This window comes from Mustelus asterias, chromosome 11 (genome assembly GCF_964213995.1).
Source record: "Mustelus asterias chromosome 11, sMusAst1.hap1.1, whole genome shotgun sequence".
In the NCBI taxonomy this organism is placed as follows: Eukaryota; Metazoa; Chordata; class Chondrichthyes; order Carcharhiniformes; family Triakidae; genus Mustelus; species Mustelus asterias.
The window spans coordinates 636,818-646,947 of NC_135811.1; the positions used below are offsets into that span (position 1 = coordinate 636,818).

Consider the following 10,130-nt stretch of genomic DNA (forward strand, 5'->3'; position numbering starts at 1 on the left):
ACTAGTCACTGATCGCCAACCAGAAAAACACCCATTTACCCCCACTCTTTGCTTTCTGTTAGTTAACCAATCCTCTATCCATGCTAATACATTACCCGTAACACCGTGCACCTTTATCTTATGCAGCAGTCTTTGGCGTTTCCCACCCTTTCTCTTAGTTTCGTGGGCTTTCTTATTGATGGGAACTTTTCCTGTCGGCCTATCCAATCTATGGAGTCATGTGAAGACTTGGGGTCACCCCAAATATCGGCCAGTTAAATTCTCTAAACTCATGCTGCCTCACAGACTGGACTGCTTGACCCAATAGAAGATCTCGGCCTTTTGGCTAAGATCAAGTGTAGTATCGGATCTGCACTTGGTTGAGGTCATGAGGTTACGCTGAGGCTTCATATGTTTCATATGAAGCAATTTTTAAAAGCGGCATCTCGGCCTTTTGGCTAAGATGCAAATGAGCTCAAGTCTTGGAGGAGGATCCTCCCCCTTCTCCAATCAGCTTGACTCATGCAGATCAGGCCCAGGACAGGGTGGCTTAGTCACCCGCCCTGTCTTGTCAGCCTGGATCGGAAATGTCTCAACTTGTTGAGACTCTGAATTGGATTTGATTTGATTGAATTGGAAAAGTATAAAAAAAATTAAAAAAAGATCCTCTTTGGCCAAGGGAGAATTGCACCTTACATTTCCACAGGTATAAATGAAAATTCAGAACCTCGAATGGGAAGAACAAGTAAAATTTCTCATAAAAGAGCTTGGGGAGTCTGAGAAAGAACTGCCAGGAATGTAACTACAGAAGGTGAGCGTGGAGCTCCGTCTGTTCCTTTCCTGAATATTTATAAATAGTTTTAAAAGTAAATACAGATTTACACTAAATCTACTTTTGACTACAAAGACTTCTTCAGGCCGACTGAACTGTAACAAACCGCAACACGTTATAGGCCAGGGTGTCCCACACTCGAAGAATGGAGTAGGGGGGATGCGGGCCAGGCCCTGATGGGGGGAGTTGTGATGGCACAGTGGTTAGCACTACTGCCTCACAGCGTCAGGGTTCAATTCCGGCCTCGGGTCACTGTCTGTGTGGAGTTTGCACGTTCTCCCCGTGTCTGCGTGGGTTTTCTCCGGGTGCTCTGGTTTCCTCCCACAGTCCAAAGATGTGCTGGTTAGGTGGTTTGACCATGCTAAATTGCCCCTTAGTGTCAGGGGGATTGCAGGGTAAATGTGTGGGATTATAGGAATAGGGCCTGGGTGTGATTGCGGTCGGTATAGACTCGATGGGCTGAATGGCCTCCTTCTGCGCTGTAGGGATTCTATGATTCTCTCTGAGTTGGGGTTGGGGGAAGTTGACTGATGAACAATTATACAGGAGCCAGTATTTTGGAAAGCAATATTCCCGAGACAGCATTGGTTAATCTGCCCATCACCTGAGGATCTGGAAAGGCATCAAGCGGTCTATCCATGAGCTGTTTCTTTAGAATTGTAAGAAGTTTAACAACACCAGGTTAAAGTCCAACAGGTTTATTTGGTAGCAAAAGCCACACCAAATAGCTAGGTGGCCACCAGGTGGCAGTGTTTCAGTACACATCTCTCCCTCTCAAACTGGGCTGAAGTTTCAGTAAGAAGTCTCACAACACAACGGAGTATCCAAAAGCTTGTGCTGCCAAATAAACCTGTTGGACTTTAACCTAGTGTTGTTAAACTTCTTACTGTGTTTACCCCAGTCCAACGCCGGCATCTCCACATCTTTAGAATTGTACCATGTTTAGTTTGATGTATATATAAGCTGTTAATTTTGCAGGTTTCCCTGTAGCCCGCCCCTGTGCTGAGGGGCGGACATTCAGCATTCAGCTCAGGAGCAGGGTGAGTGTTTGTCCATTATGTCTGGGACTAGTCTCACACACGACAAGCTTGAGCCATTCACAGGTTCAAAAAGCTGAGATACTTTCCCATTACCAAACTGACACTGCTTCACTCAGCCCCTTCTCCCTTTACACTGAGCCAGGGGGGACCAGCTATTTCAATGGTATCAGTCTCCTCCACTATTGAACATCAGTCCAGTATTCAGACCCTGTGGCCAGTCCCTAACCAGGGCTGGATCCCTTCACCTTTAGAATCAGAGGCTGAACAATTCCCCGAACCAGGGTTTCTTCCTGCTGTTTGAATCTTTCAGAAATAAACAGCAGAATTTCCCAGTGATAACACCAGGTGGCAGTGTTTCAGTACACATCTCTCCCTCTCAAACTGGGCTGAAGTTTCAGTAAGAAGTCTCACAACACAACGGAGTATCCAAAAGCTTGTGCTGCCAAATAAACCTGTTGGACTTTAACCTAGTGTTGTGAGACATCTTACTGTGTTTACCCCAGTCCAACACTGGCATCTCCACATCCTGAATTTTCAGAGACAAACAGAAGCTACAATTCGCCCTGTGTGCCAGTTCCCCAGCTCTCTCCTACTTCCAGACAATATTTTGTGGAGGAGGGATCAGGGTTGCAGGGTTGCCCTCCCGCACATAGCTGATATCCAATCGCACTCTTTGGGGCAGCACGGTAGCACAGTGGTTAGCACTGCTGCTTCACAGCTCCAGGGTCCCGGGTTCGATTCCTGGCTCGGGTCACTGTCTGTGTGGAGTTTGCACATTCTCCTCGTGTTTGCGTGGGTTTCCTCCGGGTGCTCCGGTTTCCTCCCACAGTCCAAAGATGTGCGGGTTAGGTTGATTGGCCAGGTTAAAATTGCCCCTGAGATGCGTAGGTTAGAGGGATTAGCGGGTAAATATGTGGGGGTAGGGCCTGGGTGGGATTGTGGTCGGTGCAGACTCGATGGGCCGAATGGCCTCCTTCTGCACTGTAGGGTTTCTATGATTCTATGATTCTATGACTGACCATGCTAAATTATCCCTAGTGTCAGGAGTATTAGCAGGGTAAATATGAGGGGTTACGGGAATAGGGCCTGGGTGGGATTGTGGTTGGTGCAGACTTGATGGGCTGAATGGCCTCCTTCTGCATTGTAGGAATTTTATGATTCTATGATTACAGAATACATTAGAGTACAGGAATGAGATAGAGAATCTGGTGAACTGGTGCGGCAACAATAATCTCTCCCTCAATGTCAACAAAATGAAGGAGATTGTCATTGACTTCAGGAAGCATAAAGGAAAACATACTCCTGTCTACATCAATGGGGACAAAGTAGAAAGGGTCGAGAGCTTCAAGTTTTTAGGTGTCCAGATCACCAACAACCTCATGCCGACACTATAGTTAAGAAAGCCCACCAACGCCTCTACTTTCTCAGAAGACTAAGGAAATTTGGCATATCAGCTATGACTCTCACCAACTTTTACAGATGCACCATAGAAAGCATTCTTTCTGGTTGTATCACAGCTTGGTCTGGCTCCTGCTCTGCTCAAGACCGCAAGGAATTACAAAAGGTTGTGAATGTAGCCCAATTCATCACACAAACCAGCCTCCCATCCATTGACTCTGTCTACACTTCCCGCTGCCTCGGCAAAGCAGCAGCATAATTAAGGACCCCACGCACCCCGGACATTCTCTCTTCCACCTTCTTCCTTCAGGAAAAAGATATAAAAGTCTGACGTCACGTACCAACCGACTCAAGAACAGCTTCTTCCCTGCTGCTGTCAGACTTTTGAATGGACTTACTTCGCATTAAGTTGATCTTTCTCTACACCCTAGCTATGACTGTAACACTACATTTTGCAATCTCTTGATTCCTTCTCTATGAACGGTATGCTTTGTCTGTATAGTGTGCAAGAAACAATACTTTTCACTGTATGTTAATACATCAAATGAAATGATTAACAACAGCATTGAGACCAGTTAAAGGAGCTTGTTGTGAATTCCTTCTCAGTTTGCAGGATCCACAGGCAAAAATGGTCAGTTAAGTGGACTGGAGGTGGGCACTTGGCAGTAGGCATGGGGACTCACACCCCACACCTCGGGTAGCCTGGCTGCTGAATATAACTTTTAATTAAGGATTTAAAAAGCTGGAGCATGGAGATCTCCATTTTGAATGGCCTGAGAAGGCCTTAATTGGACACTTTATCCCCTATCTGGTCATTAGTTGGACAATGAACTCACTAACTGGTTATTAATTGGACAGTTTACCTTCTGTCTGGTTATTAATTGGACAGTTTCCCCTCTATCTGGTTATTAATTGGACAGTTTCCCCTCTATCTGGTCATTAATTGGACAGTTTACCCTCTATCTGGTTATTAATTGGACAGTTTACCTTCTGTCTGGTTATTAATTGGACAGTTTACCTTCTGTCTGGTTATTAATTGGACAGTTTCCCCTCTATCTGGTCATTAATTGGACAGTTTATCCTCTATCTGGTTATTAATTGGACAGTTTCCCCTCTATCTGGTTATTAATTGGACAGTTTACCCTCTATCTGGTTATTAATTGGACAGTTTCCCCTCTATCTGGTTATTAATTGGACAGTTTCCCCTCTATCTGGTTATTAATTGGACAGTTTACCCTCTATCTGGTTATTAATTGGACAGTTTCCCCTCTATCTGGTCACTAATTGGCCGCCACAGTGGAAGTCGCATTGAGTGACTATTCCCCCTGCAGCAGTTTTGACATTTAGAAACACTGAGAATCCAATGCTCTGTTTCTATCTTGCCGGGCGTGGGATTGGAGACCTGCCACCCAATCACAAGGACCTTTTGCTGGTCCCTCACATTTTCTGTTCCACCCATGATGACTCCTGCCACTGTTGGGACGGGAATATCTTTGTCTTTGTCTCTCTCTCTGTTTCTGTCTCTCTCTCTTTGCTGTTAGGGTCTTGGACCAGCCAGACTAGACCCCAACATTTTCTCTATCTTGGCACAAACATGAGGGTCGGATGTTTCACTCCAGGAGTAATTTGGGTGATAAATTAGGGATCTTTTACGGTTAAACTTAATTTAATAACACAATTTAACTATAACTCTACAAACAATGAAGCTTAACTACAACCCATTCGACCAATATTTAAACATGAAAAGAACCAACTCTAATTTCTAGCTTATCACTGTTTCAGTTCCAAATAAGCAACATTCTTCTTATAGACTCAAAAATGACTTTAAACACAGTTAACAACCATACATATACTTGCTATAAAGGGTAAGCACAGTAAGAAGTTTAACAACACCAGGTTAAAGTCCAACAGGTTTATTTGGTAGCAAAAGCCACACTTTTGCTACCAAATAAACCTGTTGGACTTTAACCTGGTGTTGTTAAACTTCTTACTGTGTTTACCCCAGTCCAACGCCGGCATCTCCACATCATAAAGGGTGTAGCCAGTCTTGAAGCTTTCAAAGATTTTGTGGAGAGAGCAGTTTCCAGACCTCTGTTTTTAAACAAACCCCAGTCGGAACTCAAGACTGTTTCTCTCTGCTACATACCTAGCTTCTCCCTTTAACACTGGATTATCACATGACTCTATTAATCTAAACCCAACTTCCAATCCTTTAATCAGAAACCCCAGGGACCTTTTCTTTTTGTAAACTAAAGTCCATTTGCTCTCTCCTAGGTAAACTCTACATAGCTAAAATGAGTAATTATCCTGCCTTCCCAGCATCTGAGCTGAATTCCCTCCAGATATACTAACTTGCTTTAGAAAAATACTGAACTTTAAAACAGTCCCCTTAAACATTAGGAATAGATATATATATATATATCGCCTGTTTTTCCTCATGTCCCCTCTCATCCTTCTGCCACTTAGCTTGAATCTATGACCCCTGGTTTTTTAATCTTCTGCGAAGGTAAACAGGTTCCTCCTGTCTACTCCCTCCCTACCTCTCACAATTTTGTACACCTCAATTGTGTCACCCCCTCAGCCTTCTCTGTTCCAAGGAAATTAACCCCAACCTCTCCAATCTCTCCTCGTAGCTACAATTCTCCAGTCCTGGCGATATTCTAGTAAATCTTCTCTGTACTCTCTCCAGAGCAATTACATCCTTTCTGTAATGTGGTGACCAGAACTGCACCCAATACTCCAGTTGTGGCCTCACCAGTATCTTACATAGTTTCATCATTATATCCCTACTTTTACATTCTGACCTCTGCCAATGAAGGAGAACATTCCGTATGCCTTCTTTACAACCTGATCTACCGGTACTGCTACCTTTAGGCACCTGTGCATTTACACACCAAGATCTCTCTCTTCATCCACCCCTCTCAGTATATTCCTGTTTATTGTGTATCCCATTTTACTGTTTGACCTCCCTAATGCATTACCTCACACTTATCAGGGCTGAACTCCATCTGCCACTTTCCTGCCCACTCCATCAACCCATCTATATCATTTTGGAGCTTACAGCTATCCTCTATACTATCCACTACATGGCCAACCTTTGTGTCGACTTCAAATTTCCCCATTGTGCCCCCTAAATTCACATCCAAATCGTTAATATATAACACAACACCCAGCTCTGTGGAACACCATTCGAAACAACTTTCCATTCGCAAGGGCAGCCATCGACCCTTTGTTCCCTGTTACTAAACCAACTTTGAATCCAATTTGCCACACTCGCCTACATCCCCTGGATTTTTACTTTTTTGACCAGTCTGCCATGTGGAACCTTGTCAAATGCCTTGCTAAAGTCCATGTAGACAACAACTACTGCACTACCCTCATCGATCCTCCTTGTCACTTCCTCAAAGAATTTAATGAAAGCTGTAAGACATGACCTTCCCTTAACAAAACCATGCTGACTATCCCTGACTCATCCATGTCTTTCTAAATGACAGTTTATCTGCTCTCTCAGGATTGATTCTAACAATTTGCCCACCACCGAAGTACGACTAACCAGCCTATAATTGTTTGGCATTTCCTTTGTACCCTTTCTATACTCCTCTATGGTGGCACAGTGGTTAGCACTGCTGCCTCACTGCGCCAGGGACCCAGGTTCAATTCCAGCCTCGGGTCACTGTCTGTGTGGAGTTTGCACATTCTCCCCATGTCTGCGTAGGTTTGTTCCAGGTGCTCCGGTTTCCAACCCAGAGTCCAGAGATGTGCGGGTTAGGTGGATTGGCCATGCCAAATTGGCCCTAGTGTCAGGGGGATTAGCAGGGTAAATATGTGGGGTTATGGGAATAGGGGCTGGGTGGGATTGTGGTCGGTGCAGACACAATGGGCCGAATGGCCTCCTTCTGCACTGTAGGGATTCTATGATTTGAACAACTGAACCACATTTGCATTCCTCCAGATCTTCCAGCACCTCACCGTATCTAATGAAGTTTGGAAAATAATCCTCAGAGAATCTACTATTTCCTCCCTGACTCGTTCAGTATTCTAGGGAGCAACCCATCTGGCCCTGGCGACTCTTCCACTGTCAAGGATTCCAGCTCCTCTAACACTTCCTCTCTCCTTCTGATTATTTGATCCAATATTTCACACGGTTCCTCTGGGATTACTGTATCTGCACCAACCCTTTCCTTTGTGAATACTGAAACAAAACATTCATTGAAAATTCTTCCCATGTCCTCTGCATCTTCACACAAATTCCTTTGTTCACCTCTGATCGATCCCACTTTTTCTGTAACTATCCTTTTGGTCTTTATATACCAGGTTTTCCTAAAGCTTTTGCTTGTCAATATTTTTTCATGCCCTCTCTTTGATTGATTTATTTATTTTTTAATGTGATCCCTGCACTTTCTATATCCTCTCGGCTATCTGCAGTTTTGAGTTTTTTGTGACGATCATAAGCTTTCTTTATCTGTTTAATTTTCCCCTGTATTTTTCTAGACAACCATGGGGGTCTAGAATTGGCAGTACCATTCTTATTTTTGGAGGGGACGTACCCTACGAATCTCACTAATAAGTGCTTCCCACTGGTTCACTACTGATTTATCCTTTTGCAGTCTTGTGCAGTCTACCTCAGCCAAATTACTTCTCAGTTTTGTAAAATTTGCCTCCCCCAGTTTAAAACTTTTACTCCTGATTTATCTCGGTCCTTTTCCATAACAACACTAAATCTAGCTGAATGTGGGCACTATATAGTTGCCCATTGTCACTTCAACACTTGCCCATCTTCATTTCCCGACACTAAATCCAGAATAGTGGCTCCTCTCATTGGGCTTATCACACTGTCTCTCTCTCTCTCTCTCTCCTTCTGTCTATTTCTGTCTCACTCTCTGTCTCACTCCCTGTCTCACTCCCTGTCCTGCTTCTCTCTCGGTTTCCCTTGCTCTTTCATTGTCTAGTTCTTTATTTTTTGGTCAAAACAAGTTTAACCATGTTGTTGATTTAAGAAACATCCTTTTTATAAATTGTGATCCAAACCAGTATGTGGGGACATGGGGGTAGGGCCTGGGTGGGATTGTGGTCGGTGCAGACTCGATGGGCCGAATGGCCTCCTTCTGCACTGTAGGGATTCTATGATTCTGTGATCCAACCCAGTATCTGGTTCTTTAGAAAACCAGTTTTCATTTTTCAGAGATCAAAGTGTGAATAACACACAATAGAGTCATCGGGCAGGGATTTCAGGGCACACTCACCCCACGACTGGAAATTCCCACCCAGGGTCAATGGACCTTTGCATGGTCCTGTCCCGCCTGCAATGATTCCCATGGTGGGAGGGACGGGAAAATTCAGCCCATAGAATCATAGAGTCATACAGTGCAGAAGAGGCCCTTCGGCCCATCGAGTCTGCACCAACAGTAACTACCAGTAAAGTCACACTAATCCCATTTTCCAGCACTTGTCCCATATCCTTGAATGTTCTGATGTTTCAAGTGCTCATCTAAATACTTCTTAAAGGATAAAAACAAATTACTGCAGATGCTGGAATCTGAAACCAAAAGAGAAAATGCTGGAAAATCTCAGCAGGTCTGGCAGCGTCTGTAAGGTGAGAAAAGAGCTGATGTTTAGAGTCCAGACGACTCTTTGTTCTGGGCTTGGAACGTCAGCTCTTTTCTTTCCCTACAGATGCTGCCAGACCTGCTGAGATTTTCCAGCATTTTCTCTTTTTAAAGGTTGTAAGGTTTCCAGCCTCTATTACCTTCCCAGGCAGTGCATTCCAGATTCCCACCACTCTTTGAATGAAAAATAATTTTTCTCAAATCCCCTCTGAATTTCCTGCTCCTTACCCGAAAACTATGCCCTCTTGTGTTTGAATACTTTCTTGTAAAGGTAGGTGGCTAACTGCATCTGCATTTACAATGTGCGTTCCAGGCCAGTGCTGAATGTCTATGTGTATGTGGACTGAATTAATGGCCAGCATTGAATTCTTGTCGATGCGATTGGCGGAATAGCCTTGTTTTCTTTAATAAGGCCCAAGAGAGCTTTGTGGTTAGGAACAATGGTAACGTGCCAGCCATACATGTCCTGGTGGAATTTCTTGACACCAAGTACTATTGATAATCCCTTCTCAATTTTTGAGTAGCCTTTTTTGGCTTCTGAGAGGGTTCTCCAGACATTACCAGTTGACCTTTCAGATCCATTGTCTATCTCATGGGACAACACTGCACCAATGCCATATTGAAAGGCTTCACAGGTTAGCACCAATTTTTTAGATTGGTCAAACTGTACTAACAGGTTCAAAGAATGTAGTAATTGTTTCACTCGGTTAAAAACTTCTTTCTGGTGAATCTTCCAAAACCAAAGCTGCTGCTTCTTTGGGAGAATATGCAAGGGGCCAATAATGTTGATTAATTCAGTAAAAAAACACCCATTGTAATTTACCATCCTAAAAATTACTTGAGCTCAGATATGTTTTCCACAGCTGTCTATAATACAAGCCCATTAATGTGGTCACAGCTGGTGCCTTAGAACCATAGAAAATTACAGCTCAGAAACAGGCCTTTTGCCCTTCTTGTCTGTGCCGAACCATTTTTTGCCTAGTCCCACTGACCTGCACTTGGACCATATCCCTCCACACCCCTCTCATCCATGAATCCGTCCAAGTTTTTCTTAAATGTTAAAAGTGACCCCGCATTTACCACTTTATCCGGCAGCTCATTCCACACTCCCACCACTCTCTGCGTGAAGAAGCCCCCCCTAATATTCCCTTTAAACTTTTCTCCTTTCACCCTTTGATGCGCGATATAACACACGAGAGGCGTGATGTACTCGGGAAATAAAGGCTTTTATTGACAACAATAACAGAGCTACCATATACAGTACACAATCCCAGA

General features: G+C 44.0%; 1 pseudogene; it reads left to right on the forward strand.

Annotated features, from left to right (window-relative positions):
- Nucleotides 1–308: 308 nt before the first annotated feature.
- Nucleotides 309–435, forward strand: LOC144501024 (U2 spliceosomal RNA; annotated as a pseudogene).
- Nucleotides 436–10,130: the final 9,695 nt, after the last annotated feature.